The sequence below is a fragment of the Phyllobates terribilis genome, unplaced genomic scaffold (genome assembly GCF_046119375.1).
Source record: "Phyllobates terribilis strain yellow unplaced genomic scaffold, ASM4611937v1 Scaffold_11__3_contigs__length_659146591, whole genome shotgun sequence".
Taxonomy (NCBI): domain Eukaryota; kingdom Metazoa; phylum Chordata; class Amphibia; order Anura; family Dendrobatidae; genus Phyllobates; species Phyllobates terribilis.
In genome coordinates this window covers 511,237,384-511,255,286 of record NW_027362771.1, presented here as the reverse complement: position 1 = coordinate 511,255,286, position 17,903 = coordinate 511,237,384, and positions in this window count along the sequence as shown.

Genomic DNA, 17,903 nt, shown 5'->3' with positions numbered 1-17,903 from the left:
GTGCTGGGAGAGAGCAATAATGTGGGGGCTGGGAGACAGCAATTATGAAGGTGGTGGGAGAGAGCAATGATGGGGGTGCTGGGAGAGAGCAATGATGAGGATGCTGGGAAAGAGCAATGATGGGGGTGCTGGGAGAGAGCAATGATGGAGGTGCTGGGACAGAGCAATGACAGGGGTGTTGGGAAAGAGCAATGATGGGGTGCTGTGACAGAGCAATGATGGGGGTGCTGGGAGAGAGCAATTATGGGGGTGCAGGGAGAGAGCAATGATGGGGTGCTGGGAGAGAGCAATGATGGGGTGCTGGGAGAGAGCAATGATGAGGATGCTGGGAGAGAGCAATGATGGGGGTGCTGGGAGAGAGCAATGATGGAGGTGCTGGGAGAGAGCAATGATGGAGGATGTGGGAGAGCGGAATGATGGAGGTGCTGGGACAGAGTAATGATTGCGTTGCTGGGAGAGAGCAATGATAGGGGTGCTGGGAGAGAGCAATGATTGGGGTGCTGGGAGACAGCAATGACGGGGGGTGCTGGGAGAGCAATGGTGGGAGTGCTGGGAGAAAGCAATGATGGAGGTGCTGGGAGAGAGCAATGATGGGGGTGCTGGGAGAGAGCAAAGATGGGGGTGCTGGGAGAGAGCAATGATGGAGGTGCTGGGACAGAGCAATGATGGGGGTGCTGGGAGAGAGCAATGATGGGGTGCTGGGAGAGGGCAATGATGGAGGTGCTGGGACAGAGCAATGATGGGGATGCTGGAAGAGAGCAAGGATAGGGGTGTTTCGACAGAGCAATGATGGGGGTGCTGGGAAAGAGCAATGACAGGGGTTGCTGGGAGAGAGCAATGATGGGGTTGCTGGGACAGAGCAATGATGGCATTGCTGGGAGAGAGCAATGATGGGGGTGATGGGAGAGAGCAATAATATGGGGGCTGGGAGAGAGCAATTATGAAGGTGGTGGGAGAGAGCAATGATGGGGTGCTGGGAGAGAGCAATGATGGGGGTGCTGGGAAAGAACAATGATGAGGATGCTAGGAAAGAGCAATGATGGGGTGCTGGGATAGAGCAATGATGGGGGTGCTGGGAGAGAGCAATGATGGGGGTGCTGGGAAAGAACAATGATGAGGATGCTAGGAAAGAGCAATGATGGGGGTGCTGGGAGAGAGCAATGATAGGGGTGCTGGGAGAGAGCAATGATCGGGGTGCTGGGAGAGAGCAATAATGTGGGGGCTGGTAGAGAGCAATTATGAAGGTGGTGGGAGAGAGCAATGATGGGGTGCTGGGAGAGAGCAATGATGAGGATGCTGGGAAAGAGCAATGATGGGGTGCTGGGAGAGAGCAATGATGGAGGTGCTGGGACAGAGCAATGACAGGGGTGTTGGGAAAGAGCAATGATGGGGTGCTGTGACAGAGCAATGATGGGGGTGCTGGGAGAGAGCAATGACGGGGGTGCTGGGAGAGAGCAATTATGGGGGTGCAGGGAGAGAGCAATGATGGGGTGCTGGGAGAGAGCAATGATGAGGGTGCTGGGAGAGAGCAATGATGGAGGATGTGGGAGAGCGGAATGATGGAGGTGCTGGGACAGAGTAATGATTGCGTTGCTGGGAGAGAGCAATGATAGGGGTGCTGGGAGAGAGCAATGATTGGGGTGCTGGTAGAGAGCAATGACGGGGGGTGCTGGGAGAGCAATGGTGGGAGTGCTGGGAGAAAGCAATGATGGAGGTGCTGGGAGAGAGCAATGATGGGGTGCTGGGAGAGAGAAAAGATGGGGGTGCTGGGAGAGAGCAATGATGGAGGTGCTGGGACAGAGCAATGATGGGGGTGCTGGGAGAGAGCAATGATGGGGTGCTGGGAGAGGGCAATGATGGAGGTGCTGGGACAGAGCAATGATGGGGATGCTGGAAGAGAGCAATGATAGAGGTGTTGGGACAGAGCAATGATGGGGGTGCTGGGAAAGAGCAATGACAGGGGTTGCTGGGAGAGAGCAATGATGGGGTTGCTGGGACAGAGCAATGATGGCATTGCTGGGAGAGAGCAATGATGGGGGTGCTGGGAGAGAGCAATAATATGGGGGCTGGGAGAGAGCAATTATGAAGGTGGTGGGAGAGAGCAATGATGGGGTACTGGGAGAGAGCAATGATGGGGGTGCTGGGAGAGAGCAATGATGGGGGTGCTGGGAAAGAACAATGATGAGGATGCTAGGAAAGAGCAATGATGGGGGTGCTGGGATAGAGCAATGATAGGGGTGCTGGGAGAGAGCAATAATGTGGGGGCTGGGAGAGAGCAATTATGAAGGTGGTGGGAGAGAGCAATGATGGGGGTGCTGGGAGAGAGCAATGATGAGGGTGCTGGGAAAGAGCAATGATGGGGGTGCTGGGAGAGAGCAATGATGGAGGTGCTGGGACAGAGCAATGACGGGGGTGTTGGGAAAGAGCAATGATGGGGTGCTGTGACAGAGCAATGATGGGGGTGCTGGGAGAGAGCAATGACGGGGGTGCTGGGAGAGAGCAATTATGGTGGTGCAGGGAGAGAGCAATGATGGGGTGCTGGGAGAGAACAATGATGGGGTGCTGGGAGAGAGCAATGTTGAGGGTGCTGGGAGAGAGCAATGATGGGGGTGCTGGGAGAGAGCAATGATGGGGGTGCTGGGAGAGAGCAATGATGAGGATGCTTGGAAAGAGCAATGATGACGGTGCTGGGAGAGAGCAATGATGGAGGTGCTGGGACAGAGCAATGATGGCGGTGCTGGGTGAGAGCAATGATGGCGTTGCTGGGAGAGAGCAATGATAGGGGTGCTGGGAGAGAGCAATGACAGGAGTGCTGGGAGAGAGCAATGATGGGGGTGCTGGAACAGAGCAATGATGGGGGTGCTGGGAGACAGCAATGATGGGGGTGCTGGGAGACAGCAATGATGGGGGTGATGGCAAAGAGCAATGAAGGGGGTGCTGCGAGAGAGCAATGATGAGGGTGCTGGGAGAGAGCAATGATGGAGGTGCTGGGAGAGAGCAATGATGGAGGTGCTGGGAGAGAGCAATGATGGAGGTGCTGGGACAGAGCAATGATGGCGTTGCTGGGAGAGAGCAATTATTGGGGTGCTGGGAGAGAGCAATGACAGGGGGTGCTGGGAGAGAGCAATGGTGGGGGCGCTGGGAGAGAGCAATGATGGTGGTGCTGGGAGAGAGCAATGATGGGGGTTGCTCGGAGAGAGCAATGATGGGGTTGCTGGGACAGAGCAATGATAGGGGTTTTGGGACAGAGCAATGATGGGGGTGCTGGGAAATAGCAATGACGGGGGTTGCTGGGAGAGAGCAATGATGGGGTTGCTGGGACAGAGCAATGATGGCATTGCTGGGAGAGAGCAATGATAGGGGTGTTGGGACAGAGCAATGATAGGGGTGTTGGGACAGAGCAATGATGGGGGTGCTGGGAAATAGCAATGACGGGGTTGCTGGGAGAGAGCAATGATGGGGTTGCTGGGACAGAGCTATTATGGAATTGCTGGGAGAGAGCAATGATGGGGGTGCTGGGAGAGAGCAATAATGTGGGGACTGGGAGAGAGCAATGATGGAGGTGCTGGGAGAGAGCAATGATGGGGGTGCTGGGAGAGAGCAATGATGTGGGGACTGGGAGAGAGCAATGATGGAGGTGCTGGGAGAGAGCAATGATGGGGGTGCTGGGAGAGAGCAATGATGGGGGTGCTGGGAGAGAGCAATGATGGGGGTGCTGGGAGAGAGCAATGATGGGGGTGCTGGGAGAGAACAATGATGAGGATGCTGGGAAAGAGCAATGATGGGGGTGCTGGGAGAGAGCAATGATGGAGGTGCTGGGACAAAGCAATGACGGGGGTGCTGCGAGAGAGCAATGATGGAGGTGCTGGAAAAGAGCAATGATGGGGGTGCTGGGAGAGAGCAATGATGGGGTGCTGGGAGAGAGCAATGATGAGGGTGCTGGGAGAGAGCAATTGACTCGCCCACTGGGCCGTGGGGCACTCGAGACAGGACTTCAGGGCAATGCTGGGAGTAGTAGTGGCGACCCGGTCCCGTGGCTCAGGGTGGTCAGACCAGTGGTAGTCAATGATGTGTTTTAGGTAATGTCCGACTATGCCACCCGTGGATTGCGGTCAGGGAGGACCGCCGCTGCAAGGCAGACCGCTGAGGCTGGTGTTGGAGATGCAGCAGGGAATAGTACAACTCCCCACGGGAGGAGTGTAGCCTCAGGGCAGTGTGATAGGATGCTGGGGGTGATGGTGCAGGCGCAGCAGTAACCACACAGAGTCCAATAATGCAGTCCTGGGTCTTTTACTGATCTTATCATAGACCGAACAGGAGTACAGGGTAGGATTGGACCTGGGTGTCTGAGGGCATTCGGGCGAGCTCCGCTGGTCAGGGTGAGTGGGTAGGCTTACCGTTCTCTTTCTGCCCTTGCTGACTATCTCCCCCTCCTAGTGGTATGATAGCCCACGTCCCTGAGCTTGCCGTGTACTACGCCTGTATGGCTTGCGACTCGGGCCTTAGGTACCTGTAGCTTCTCCGTGCTGTACCGGTCCCTCTATGTGGCGGAACCTCCAGGCTTCTTGGCCAAGGGACCTGCAATCCCTTGCGGGTTGGTTTTCTGCTGCAGGGCTTGCAACCCTGACAGCCTCGGACCCCAGCGTCCGGTATGTGGTTTCTCTCTGCCAGGACCGGCTCTTGTCGCCTCTGTCCCTGGCTTTCTGCTCCTACTTTGCCTCCTGGACTCCTCAGCTGCGGCTGACCTGTCCCTCTCTTCTTGGAACCCTTCTGGATACTTCAGAAGTGGGTCCTGGTCTCTCTAACCCCGCCCTCAGTACCAGTTTTTATAGGGGCAGCCTGCTCCCCCTACTGGCCTGGGACAGGAGGTGCGGCATGCAAATGGTCCATGACCAGAGAACCTCCCTCCTGCTCTCAGACACAGCCTTACAAGTTTGTGGCATCCAGGCCTGGGGTGACACATTCCCCCCTAGGAAAGCTTAATACTCCGGGACTAAACGAGAAACACGATACAGGGTTGAAATTACAACATAAACATTACAGAGAAGAAAACAACAAACAACACCACATATTGAGTTCTTTAGGTCACAGTATGGCCTGTGACCGGGTGTCCATATCACGAAACACAACGGGAGCCTTAACCAGGTGGGGGTCTGTCCTTGCCCCGAGTCCTTGACAGTCTTTATTCTTTCCTTTGGTTAGGCTCCAAACATATTTACAAGGAAGTCCCGGTTACTCAATGTTCATAACCTTTCAGTCCATATATCTAGACAAACTGGAGAAAACACTATTAGTTACAGGTAACAAACATATTAAATATATACATGGTACATTTAGATCTTGTACCTATATCCTCCAGCGAGCTGGTGTTTGACCCCTAGTGCTCCTGGTTGACCTCCTTAACCCACTGTCTGGTGGTGGACCAACCTGGCTTTCCCCAATATCATTGAGGATACAGCTACTAGCTGGGTGTACAGGCAGAGCAGGCAGCTGTCTGCGGGTCCTTTGGCTTACCGCAGGCATGGCAGGCTCACTGTCAGCAGAGGGTTGACTCTCCTGGGCTGCTGGCGTGGGTTCTTCCGCCTCTGGGGCCGCTTGCTCTTCTTGTTCTTCCTGTCCTCCTGTAGGCTCCTGCTGGGTAGGCTGAAGTAAGTGTAGGACGGGTACCACTATTGCGCCATTTATCTGAGTCCAGGTCCGGGGGAACTCTCCGTGAACTGTGCTGATCATCTCTTCCTTATCCTCTGCGGGTTCAAGGTCATCTTGATCTTCACTTGGACTCTGTAGTTGCTCGGGGCACCATTTTAGGTGGTCTCTGGAGACGGTGCTAGCTGTTTCTCCTCCATCCTTGGTAATCACACATACCTTTGGGTTGTCGTGGTCGGACTGCAGTACTGTGTACAGGTCTCTCTCCCACTGGTCATTGTGTAACCTTCTCTTCCGCTTCAGGACCTGCTCACCAGGTTCCAGGGGACCAGCAGGGGCGTGTTGGTTGAAGAGCCTCTCTTGCTTTTCTCTCGCTTGAGCCAGACTCCTCTCCACACTCTCCTGTACCTTCTTGTACTGTAGCCGCCGTTCCGTATCCCAGTCCGCGTCTGGGGAGGTGTCCTCAGGTGTCAGGACTCCCATTTCCAGGTCGATCGGCAGCTTACCTGGTCTTGCTCACATCAGGTAAGCCGGGGTGCAATTTGTAGCATTCACCGGGATATGGTTGTACAAGTCAATCAGGTTTGGCAGCTTCTCCGGCCACAGGCTGCGTTCTTCCAGGGGTAACGTCTTGAGGAGATCAATGACGATATTGTTCATCTTCTCACACAGCCCGTTGGTTTGAGGGTGGTAAGGCGTTGTCCGAATCTTCCTGCAGCCGTAGAGGTTGCAGAACTCCTGGAATACTTCAGCCTCAAACGCTGGACCTTGATCTGTCAAGTCCTGTTCCGGATACCCATGTGGACGGCAGAAGTGTTGCTGGAAGGCTCTGGCCGCTGTTTGGGCTGTCAGGTCTTTAACAGGAACCACTACCAGGAATCGGGAGTAATGGTCCACAATTGTCAGGGCATAGACGTAGCCCGACCGGCTTGGAGCCAATTTCACATGGTCCAGAGCTACCAGCTCAAGAGGCTGCCTGTTGACGATGGGCCTCAAGGGTGTCTGCTGGCTGGTACGGCCCTTCCTTCTGAGGTGACATGGGCCGCATTCCCTGCTCCACTTCTCGATGGCCCTTCTCATGCCGACCCAGTAGAACCGCTCTCTCAGTAGGAACTCCAGTTTCTTCCACCCGAAGTGTCCCGCTCTGTCATGGTAGGCCTCCAGGACCATTGCTGCATCTCGCCTTGGGACCACTATCTGCCAGGTCAGCTCGTGCGTCCGGTGGTTGACAAGCCTTCTGCACAGCTTACCCTCGTAGAGGAACAGCCTGCTTTTCTCCTTCCATATCTGCTTGGCTTCCTCTGGAGCATCCGGGCCAGGGCTAGTGTCTTCCTTGGTTAACATGTCTTTCACCAGGCGTATTGCAGGGTCGCTATCTTGCGTTTCAGCCCAGCTGTGGTGGGGTAAGGTATTGAACATGACGGTGGTTAAGTCCTTGTCTCTTACCCGGTGAGAATGCTGAGTGGCCCCATACCGGTGGAACGCAGGGAGCTCTATTTCCTCCAGCTCTTCCGAGTCGTCTTCTCCTTCAGGTAGGTGGGGCATTCTTGATAGGGCGTCTGCGTTGGCGTTGGTTCTGCCTGCCCGGTATTTGATTGTGAAGTCATAACTGGATAGCCGGGCCATCAACCGCTGTTCTAGGGCACCTAGTCTTGCATTGTCCAGATGTGTCAACGGGTTGTTGTCCGTGTACACGGTGAACTTTGCGGGGACCAGGTAATGCTTCAACCATTCTGTGACGGCCCACACCACTGCCAAGAATTCTAGCTTGAAGGAGCTGTAGTTCTCCGGGTTTCTTTCAGTGGGCCTCAACTTCCGGCTGGCATATGTGATCACCCTTTCTCTGCCTTGTTGGTTCTGTGACAGTACGGCTCCCAGCCCCACATTACTGGCATCTGTGTGGAGGATAAAAGGCTGGCCATAATCGGGGTAGGCCAGTATCTCATCCCCCGTGAGGGCCATCTTCAACTGGCGGAAGGACTCCTCTTCCGGCTTGTCCCACTTGAAGGGTGGCTTTTGACTTCTGGATTTTGATTGCCCTACAGGAGGTCCTGCATAGGGGCTGCCATCTTAGTGAACCCGGGGATGAACCTTCGGTAGTAGCCTACCAACCCGAGGAATTGCCTCACTTCCTTGAAGTTAGAGGGGCTTGGCCAGCTCTTGATGGCTGTAAATTTGTCGGGGTCGGGGGCTACTCCCTCTGCACTCACCACGTGTCCTAGGTATTGGACCTTCAGTTTTAACAGGTGGCACTTTGAAGGCTTCACTTTCAGGCCGTAGCCTGCCAGGGCTTCGAACACCTCGGCCAGGTGCTTTAGATGGTCATCGTAAGTCTTCAAATAGACGATCACGTCGTCCAGGTAAAGGAGGACCGTCTCGAAGTTTCGGTGCCCTAGACAGCATTCCATCAGCCTCTGGAAGGTCCCTGGTGCGTTGCAGAGCCCGAACTCGCTCAGTCCCATCGGGGTGGTGAAGGCGGTCTTCTCCTTGTCAGCCTCTGCCACAGGAACCTGCCAGTACCCGCTAGTAAGGTCCAAAGTAGAGAAGAAATTAGCTGATTTTAGAGCTGCTAAAGACTCCTCTATCCTAGGTAACGGGTACGCATCTTTATGGGTGATACGATTGATTTGTCTATAGTCCACGCACATTCTCATGGTACCGTCTTTCTTTTCTACCAAAACTAAGGGAGCTGCCCAGGGGCTACAGCTATCTCTAATGACCCCAGCTTCTTTCATTTCTCTCAGCATACCCTTGGCGTTCTGATAATTTGCTGGGGGTACAGGCCTGTGTCTCTCTTTTATTGGTGGGTGGCTCCCCGTGGGGATATGGTGTTCTATCCCTTTTACTCTGCCGAAGTCTAGCGGGTGCTTAATAAAAATTCTCTCGTACTCCTGAACCACCCGGTAGACTCCTTGTTTTTGGTGCAGGGGAGTGGAGTCAGCACCCACATGGAGTTTCTGGCACCAGTCCTCCTTTTGTTTCTGGGAGCCATTACCCTCCGCCTGAGGAGATGGAGGCAACGGTTCCACGGCCCGGATAGCTTTGTGCTCAACAGCAAACAGTTTGGCAGGTGTAGCGTACCTGGGTAGGTGCACCTCCCTCTCCCCAATGTTGAGAATGCGAACGGGCACCCTCCCATGGCGGACATCAACCACCCTCCGGGCTGTCAAAATGGTGGGCCTGCTGTCTGAGTACACGGGTTCTACCATGGCTTGGTAGTCTCTGCCTCTCAACCCGATTGCAGTCCGACACCAGATCATCATTTCACTTTTGGGAGGCATGGAAATGGGGAATGGGTCACTCATTCTTACGCTACCGATCTCACCACCAGACAGTTCTACCTGCTGCCGTCTCATCAGGGCTCTTATCTCTTTCTGGAGGACCCTCTTTTGGCTGGAGCTCGCATTCATCGCCACCTGCTGTAAAATCACAATTACTTCTGAAAGACAGTTTTCAATTACACTAGTGCCCACAGTTATTTTAGGGTGACTTTCACGACGGTCAATGTCCACAATGATCACTCCCTGTGCCGGCAGTTCCACCTTACCAATCTTGATGGTCATCTCTCTGAACCCCACCTGCGGCACGGGTTGGCCATTGCTGGCAATGATGCTTAAGTCATCGTCTGGGTAGCGGGTTATGCCAGCGTCACTCCAGTACCGCTTGAAAAGTACGTAGGGGATGGTAGTCACTTAAGACCCGGTGTCCAGCAGTGCACTCATGGGGATACCGTCCAGCCCTACGGGTAAGACCGGGCGTCCTCCCATGTACTTATCACGCCAATTAGACGGGCCTGATGACCTTATGCCTGGGGGTTGGCCCTCTGCCCCAGGTCGGACCCATTTAAAGTACAGTACCTTGCTATGTGTCCTGGCTGACTGCAACGGCGGCAAATCGGCTGTCCATCCTCAGTGTAGCGGTCGGCGGGCCTCCCTCTGAACGGCGGGATCCTCCTCTGTCGACGCCACGGGACATCCTCCGGACTGGAAGCCAGCTCGATTGGTCTTGACGGTTCCACCTGCAACTACTGTACGATCCTGGTTAATGCAGCCACACTCTTTGTTAGCTCCTGGACCTGTTGGTGCAGGTCTGCTGGCTGGGATGGATTTAGGGCCTGTGCATCAGCCCCCACAAGGTCTGCGGGGTAGGGCGCTGCCCCCTTGTGGTAAGTGATGGTAGGGCGCCGGGAAGCTACAGCGCCACCTGCTGCGGGTTCTCTGAGCACCCGGATGGCCCGATCCTTGAACTGCGCAAAAGTCAAATCGGGGTTCTGTAGGGCCATGAGGCGCAGCTGGGTTCTGTGGGCGCCGGACAGCAGACCTTCTATGAACTGGTCAGTCAACAGTTTATCAGAGTCCTGCACGCTACCAGGGTCAGCTTGTTTGATAGCTCTCAGGGCTTCTTGCAGGTTCAAGGCATAGTCTCTGATACTATCCTGAGCCCGCTGCTTACAGCCATAGAACCGCATTTTGATTTCTGCTGAGGTACGGGTATCAAAGGTACTCCGCAGCCGGGTCAGAATGTCCTTTACTGTCCTTGTCTCCTCATCTGACCATGATTTCACTTCCAGCTGGGCAGCACCGGTGAGCTGCCCCGTCAGAATGCTCACTTTCTGTTCTGTCAGGGGATACACTTTGAATAAACTGTGCAGTCTTTCCCTAAAGTCAGTTAAGGTATGGGGGTCCCCTGAGTATTGGGGTAGCCAGGCTGATCCGGGGATGTAGGGCATAGAGAACGGCATCACCGCTGCTGCAGCCCCGCTGGTTGTAGAAGGCCCCTCCGTGTCCGTCATCTTCCTCCCCCCTAGTTAAGCGTGGCCTACCTTCCGACGATCCTCTTCTGTAGGCCGCGGCTTCGCTGGTGCTGCTCCGTGTGAGGACCTGGCGTCGCGTCCTGGTGAAGTCAGCGTCGCTCTCTCTCCCTTCCAGGACCTTGCGCAGCGTCGGTGCGTAGGGCGGGGCTTCAAGTCTCGCGCGCTTTGGACGTCCACGCCCCTCTTCTTCCCGCGCGGCATCCTGAAGATGGCGTCCGATGGCGGGAAAACAGCTGAAGATGGTGGGAAAACTGCTGAAGATGGCGGGAGACGGCTGAAAACGGCTGGAAACGGCTCCGGATGGCGGGAAACTCCCTTTTAAGGTACGTGTACAGTCTTTTTCAGGTACGCAATACCCGTTTGTGGCAGGTTGGTCACAATCCTGCCGACTACGCCAAAGCTGACTCGCCCCCTGGGCCGTGGGGCACTCGAGGCCGGACTTCAGGGCAATGCTGGGAGTAGTAGTGGCGACCCGGTCCCGTGGCTTAGGGTGGTCAGACCAGTGGTAGTCAATGATGTGTTTTAGGTAATGTCCGTCTACGCCACCCGTGGATTGCGGTCAGGGAGGACCGCCGCTGCAAGGCAGACCGCTGAGGCTGGTGTTGGGGATGCAGCAGGGAATAGTACAACTCCCCACGGGAGGAGTGTAGCCTCAGGGCAGTGTGATAGGATGCTGGGGGTGATGGTGCAGGCGCAGCAGTAACCACACAGAGTCCAATAATGCAGTCCAGGGTCTTTTACTGATCTTATCATAGACCCAACAGGAGTACAGGGTAGGATTGGACCTGGGTGTCTGAGGGCATTCGGGCGAGCTCCGCTGGTCAGGGTGAGTGGGTAGGCCTACCGTTCTCTTTCTGCCCTTGCTGACTATCTCCCCCTTTTAGTGGTTTGATAGCCCACGTCCCTGAGCTTGCCGTGTACTATGCCTGTATGGCTTGCGACTCGGGCCTTAGGTACCTGTAGCTTCTCCGTGCTTTACCGGTCCCTCTGTGTGGTGGAACCTCCAGGCTTCTTGGCCAAGGGACCTGCAATCCCTTGCGGGTTGGTTTTCTGCTGCAGGGCTTGCAACCCTGACTGCCTCGGACCCCAGAGTCCGGTATGTGTTTTCTCTCTGCCAGGACCGGCTCTCGTCGCCTCTGTCCCTGGCTTTCTGCTCCTACTTTGCCTCCTGGACTCCTCAGCTGCGGCTGACCTGTCCCTCTCTTCTTGGAACCCTTCTGGATACTTCAGAAGTGGGTCCTGGTCTCTCTAACCCTGCACTCAGTACCAGTTTTTATAGGGGCAGCCTGCTCCCCCTACTGGCCTGGGACAGGAGGTGTGGCATGCAAATGGTCCATGATCAGAGAACCTCCCTCCTGCTCTCAGACACAGCCTTACAAGTTTGTGGCATCCAGGCCTGGGGTGACACACAATGATAGGGGTGCTGGGAGAGAGCAATGATGGTGGTGCTGGGAGAGAGCAATGATGAGGGTGCTGGGAGAAAGTAATGAGGGGGTGCTGCGAGAGAGCAATGATGGGGGTGCTGGAAGAGAGCAATGATGGAGGTGCTGAGAGATAGCAATGATGGAGGTTCTGGGACAGAGCACTGATGGGGGTGCTGGGAGAGAGCAATGATGGGGTGCTGGGAGAGAGCAATGATAGGGGTGCTGGGACAGAGCAACGATGGGGGTGCTGAGAGAGAGCAATGACGGGGGTTGCTGGGACAGACCAATGATGGCTGTTATGATCTGCTACAAGCACTAAGGAAAGAAAGGAGATCTGTCCCTACAATAGAACTAAGCTGAATCCCTACGATGTAACGGGGAACCTGATCCTGCGATCAGACCTGCTAAAGTCCTCGGCTAGTCTGTACGAAGACCTATAGATGCAAGGGAGGGATCCCTACAAGAACTAGGGACTGGGATAAAGTTGGACACCTCCTAGCAGAAATTGTAGCAGTAAAAGACAAACACACAACATAGAACATAAAGGTCCGAAGACCTAGCTAAACTGACTGAGAAAGGTAACTAAGCACCAGGCTAACTTAAGAGTAGAAATTACAATGAAGTCCAGCAAGGCCAGGAGGGCGGAGCAGGATTAAATAGGCAAAAAAGGTCATGTGACCGGCAAGATAGAAAAAACCTAACAGGAGAGTTCTAACAGTACCCCCTCTTCTATGAGGATCCTCTGGATCCCCTAGGCCCAGGCTTATCAGGAAACCTCTTGTGAAACGCTCTGACAAGTCTGGAAGCAGAAACATCATCCGCCCTCACCCATGAGTTATCCTCGGGTCCGAAACCCTTCCAAGAGACGAGATACTGCAAACTCCCTCTATACCGTCTAGAATTTAGAATGCGGGAAATTTCGTATTCCCCGTCCTCCACCACCGGAGGAACAGTGGCAGTGGCGTCCCTATCAGAAACATCAGCTTTTTTCAATAAGGAAACATGAAACACCGGATTAATCTTCCAGGAGGTAGGAACCTCCAACCTAACAGCAGATTGGTTAACTACCTGAAGCACCTTAAAGGGCCCTACAAACTTGGGACCCAATTTTTTAGAAGGAATCCTCAACCGCAGATTCTTAGAGGACAACCAAACCATGTCACCAACCGTAAACAAAACCTCTTGCCATTTCCTATCAAAGTACCTCTTAGATTTTTTGTTAGCCTCCTGAAGATTACCACGCACATCCGTCCAAACTCTCTCCAAATCACCGGAAAAACTCTCCTTCTCAGGCACAGCCGATACCAATTTGGAGAATGACCCAAAAGACGGATGTCTACCAGAACAACAAAAAAAAGGCGAACAACCAGCAGAGGAGGATGTATGGTTGTTAAGAGCAAACTCAGCAAGTGGCAGAAACTCAGACCACCCCTCCTGATTGTCTGCCACAAAACAACGCAAGAACTGCTCAACATCCTGATTCTTCCTTTCTGTCTGGCCATTAGACTCAGGATGATATCCGGATGAAAACGACAAATGAACTCCCAACCTGTCACAAAAAGCACGCCAAAAATGAGCCACGAACTGAGGTCCCCTATCCGAAACAATGTCAGTAGGAACGCCATGTAGTCTGACAATTTCCTTGACAAAGGCCTTAGCGAGTGTCTTAGCGCAGGGCAGTTTGACGAAGGGAACCAAGTGACACATCTTGCTAAAACGGTCCACGACCACCCAGATGACTGTGAAACCCTCAGAGGGGGGAAGGTCAGTAATAAAGTCCATAGCCAGATGTGTCCAAGGTGCACTAGGAACCTCCAGAGGGCAAAGTAACCCCGCTGCAGGAGTATGTGAAGACTTAGATCTAGCACACACCATACATTGACGCACCCACTTAATGACTTCCTTCTGCCATCCAGGCCAACTGCGACCCACAAGTCTCTTGGTCTCAGAAATTCCTGGATGACCTGCCAACCGAGACTCATGACACTCAACAAACAAATCTCTCCTAAAGGTCCTAGGCACAAACAACCTCCCATGGGGAGTGTTAGATGGGGCATTCTCCTGTGCTTTAATAATCTCATCTTCCAAAACGGAGTCCAATGCAGCAATCACAACACCTTCTTGTACAATGCTCCCCTCCTCCTCAGCACCGACCAATGGGAGAAAAGCTGTGAGACAAAGCATCAGTTTTAACATTCTTGGTACCCGGGATGTAAGTAACAGAAAAATTAAACCGCGAGAAAAAAAGTGCCCACCTAGCCTGACGGGCATTCAAGCGCTTGGCAGCATCAAGATAGATCAGATTTTTATGATCAGTGAAAACCTGAATGGGAAATTCAGCACCTTCCAAAAGATGACGCCAGTGTTCAAATGCGAGTTTAATAGCCAGCAATTCCCGATTACCAATATCGTAATTAAGTTCAGTCTCAGAAAATTTTTTTGAAAAAAAAGCACAGGGATGTGCTCCATCCTTGTTTTTCTGAGACAACACTGCACCGACCCCCACCGAAGAAGCATCAACCTCAACCAAAAACGGCTTAGTCACATCAGGCTGCATAAGGATGGGAGCAGAGCTGAACCTCTCCTTTAGAAACAGAAAAGCTTCAATGGCCTCAGAAGTCCACTGAACCGCATTAGCACCTTTCCTGGTGAGATCGGTCAGTGGTTTGACAATAATAGAAAAATTTTTAATGAATTTTCTGTAATAATTGGCGAAACCCAAAAACCTCTGTATTGATTTCAAACCAATAGGCCTAGGCCATTCCTGCACAGCCTGAACCTTCACAGGGTCCATCTCAAAGCCCTCGCTGGAGATAATGTAGCCCAAAAAACTAATTCTCTGCACAGCGAACTCACATTTCTCCAGCTTAGCAAAAAGCGAATTGTCAATTAATAACTGTAATACCTCACGTACGCTCCGCCAATGAGACTCCAGATCCGGTGAATAAATCAAAATGTCATCCAAATACACAACCACATTTTTGCCAATCAAAGGTCTAAGGATGTCATTAATAAGATTCTGAAAAAATGCTGGAGCATTGGTAAGACCAAAAGGCATAACCAGATTCTCAAAATGACCCACAGGAGTGTTAAAAGCAGTCTTCCATTCATCACCCTCCTTCATGCGCAACAAATTGTATGCCCCCCGGAGATCAATTTTAGAGAACCACTTGGCCCCCACTAACTGGTTAAACAAATCAGGAATCAATGGCAGTGGGTAAGGATTGCGTACAGTAATTTTATTAATCTCACGAAAATCCAGACAAGGACGTAAACCGCCGTCCTTTTTTTAACAAAAAAAAATCCAACAGCCACAGGAGACTTGGAAGGCCTAATGTGACCGGCGGCCAAGCTTGTCTGTATGTATTCCTCCAAAGCCTTTCTCTCAGGAATAGTAAGATTAAATAAACGACTTTTAGGAAGAGTCGCTCCAGGGACAAATTCAATGATACAATCATAGTCTCTATGGGGAGGCAAAATTTGTGACTCCTCCTCATAAAAAACTCTCCAAAAATCCTGAATAGGTGCAGGTAATTCCCCTTTTTCCACCGCAGCAATACGTCTGTTACAACACTTGTCATAACACTTAGGGCTCCAGGACTTAATTTCATTGGTAGACCAATCCAGTACAGGATTGTGCAATTTTAACCAGGGTAACCCCAAAATTACTGGAGAAGGCAAATTATTTAATACCACCAAATCCAAATTTTCTTGGTGAATACCATTAATAGTGAGGGGAAATTCACAGACCTTGTGAGTAACACTCTTCAAGGGGGAGCCATCGACAGAAACCACAGCAATAGGGGATGACAAAGGTTTGGGTTTTAATTTAAGTTTTTCCAAGAATCCCCCATCAATCACATTCAGAGTAGAACCACAATCCACAAATATCCGAAATTCAATTAATTCTTCCTGAGCAGCAGTAGTAGCAGAAAGAAATACCCCCTTAGCATTTAAACAGGCAATACGGGCGTAACAGACCTTTTTATTTTCTTTGTTCATACGAAGCACACAGTTCTTAATAAAATGGTCAGATTTCCCGCAATAAAAGCACAAACCTTTAGAAGATCTGCGGTCTTTTTCCTGAGAGCGTGGTACCATCGCCCCAATCTCCATCGGCTCTCCAAAGTCAGTAGAGACACTCTCAAGACTCGGAACTGACATGGCAGAGGATTTACTCTCATTAACCCTTGCACGCAGTCTCCTGTCCACCTGTATAGCTAATTGCATTGCCTCCTGCAAGTTTCCAGGTGTGGGATAAGCAATCAGCAAATCCTTAACCCTTTCACCTAGCTCCGCAAGAAACAAACTTTTCAAAGCTGAATCGTTCCACCCCACCTGGGCAGACCACCGACGGAAGTGAGAACAATATTTTTCCACATTACCTGATCCCTGCCTCAAACGTCTCAATTCAGTCTCAGCTGATGAAACACGATCAGGATCATCATACAACAAACCCAAAGCAGAAAAAAAACTATCCACTGATCTAAAGCATGGATCACTAGGTTGGAGAGAAAAGGCCCATCCTTGAGGTTCTTTGCGCAAAAGTGACATTATGAACCCTATGCGCTGTGATTCATCACCAGAGGATCTGGGTCTCAAACAAAAATACAACAAACAAGCATTTTTAAAGGAAAAAAATTCTTCTTGATCACCAAAAAATAAATCAGGCAAACGTACCTTTGGCTCCACAAAATGTGCTCCAGAACAGCTACTCACGTGTTGTTGGAGCTCGGCCACCTCCAGAGAGAGTCCCTGCAGGCGTTGAGCCAAATCCTGAACCGACACCATGATGGAAACTGGAAGTCTTTCCTTAGAGATATTTTTGGGCTGGACTTACTGTTATGATCTGCTACAAGCTCTAAGGAAAGAAAGGAGATCTGTCCCTACAATAGAACTAAGCTGAATCCCAACGATGTAATGGGGAACCTGATCCTGCGATCAGACCCGCTAAAGTCCTCGGCTAGTCTGTACGAAGACCTATAGATGCAAGGGAGGGATGCCTACAAGAACTAGGGACTGGGATAAAGTTGGACACCTCCTAGCAGAAATTGTAGCAGTAAAAGACAAACACACAACATAGAACATAAAGGTCCGAAGACCTAGCTAAACTGACTGAGAAAGGTAACTAAGCACCAGGCTAACTTAAGAGTAGAAATTACAATGAAGTCCAGCAAGGCCAGGAGGGCGGAGCAGGATTAAATAGGCAAAAAAGGTCATGTGACCAGCAAGATAGAAAAAACCTAACAGGAGAGTTCTAACAATGGCGTTGCTGGGACCGAGCAATGATAGGGGTGCTGGGAGAGAGCAATGATTGGGGTGCTGGGAGAGAGCAATGATGAGGGTGCTGGGAGAGAGCAATGATGGGGGTTTCACTTTACTTGCACTGTAAAGCCTTCTATGTTTTCCGTGTGCGCATAGCCTTACAGTTAATTGGGGAGAGTCACAGACACTGAATCATTTATATTATTGGCCGGTGAAGATTATAGTTAATGAGGGGCACAGTGTTGCTTATCACTTTATATTTTGATTACTAAGTGGCTAATAGCATATTAATGGGGGGGTACATATCTGTAGTCAGGGGCGCAGTTGGGGGAGACACATGTATATATAGTGAAGGAAATAATTATTCGATCCCTTGCTGTTTTTGTATGTTTGCCCACTGACAAAGACATGAACAGTCTATAATTTTAAGGGTAGGTTAATTTTAACATTGGGAGATAGAATATCCCCAAAAAAAATCAAAAAAATCACATTGTATAAATTAGATAAATTTATTTGCATTTTGCAGTGAGAAATAAGTATTAGATCCCCTACAAACCATTGTGAGTTCTGACTCCTACAGACCAGTTAGACGCTCCTAATCAACTCGTTGCCTGCATTAAAGAGAGCTGTCTTACATAATCACCTGTATAAAAGACTCCTGTCCACAGATTCAATTAATCAGTCAGACTCTAACCTCTACAACATGGGCAAGACCAAAGAGCTTTCTAAGGATGTCAATGGACAAAATCATAGAC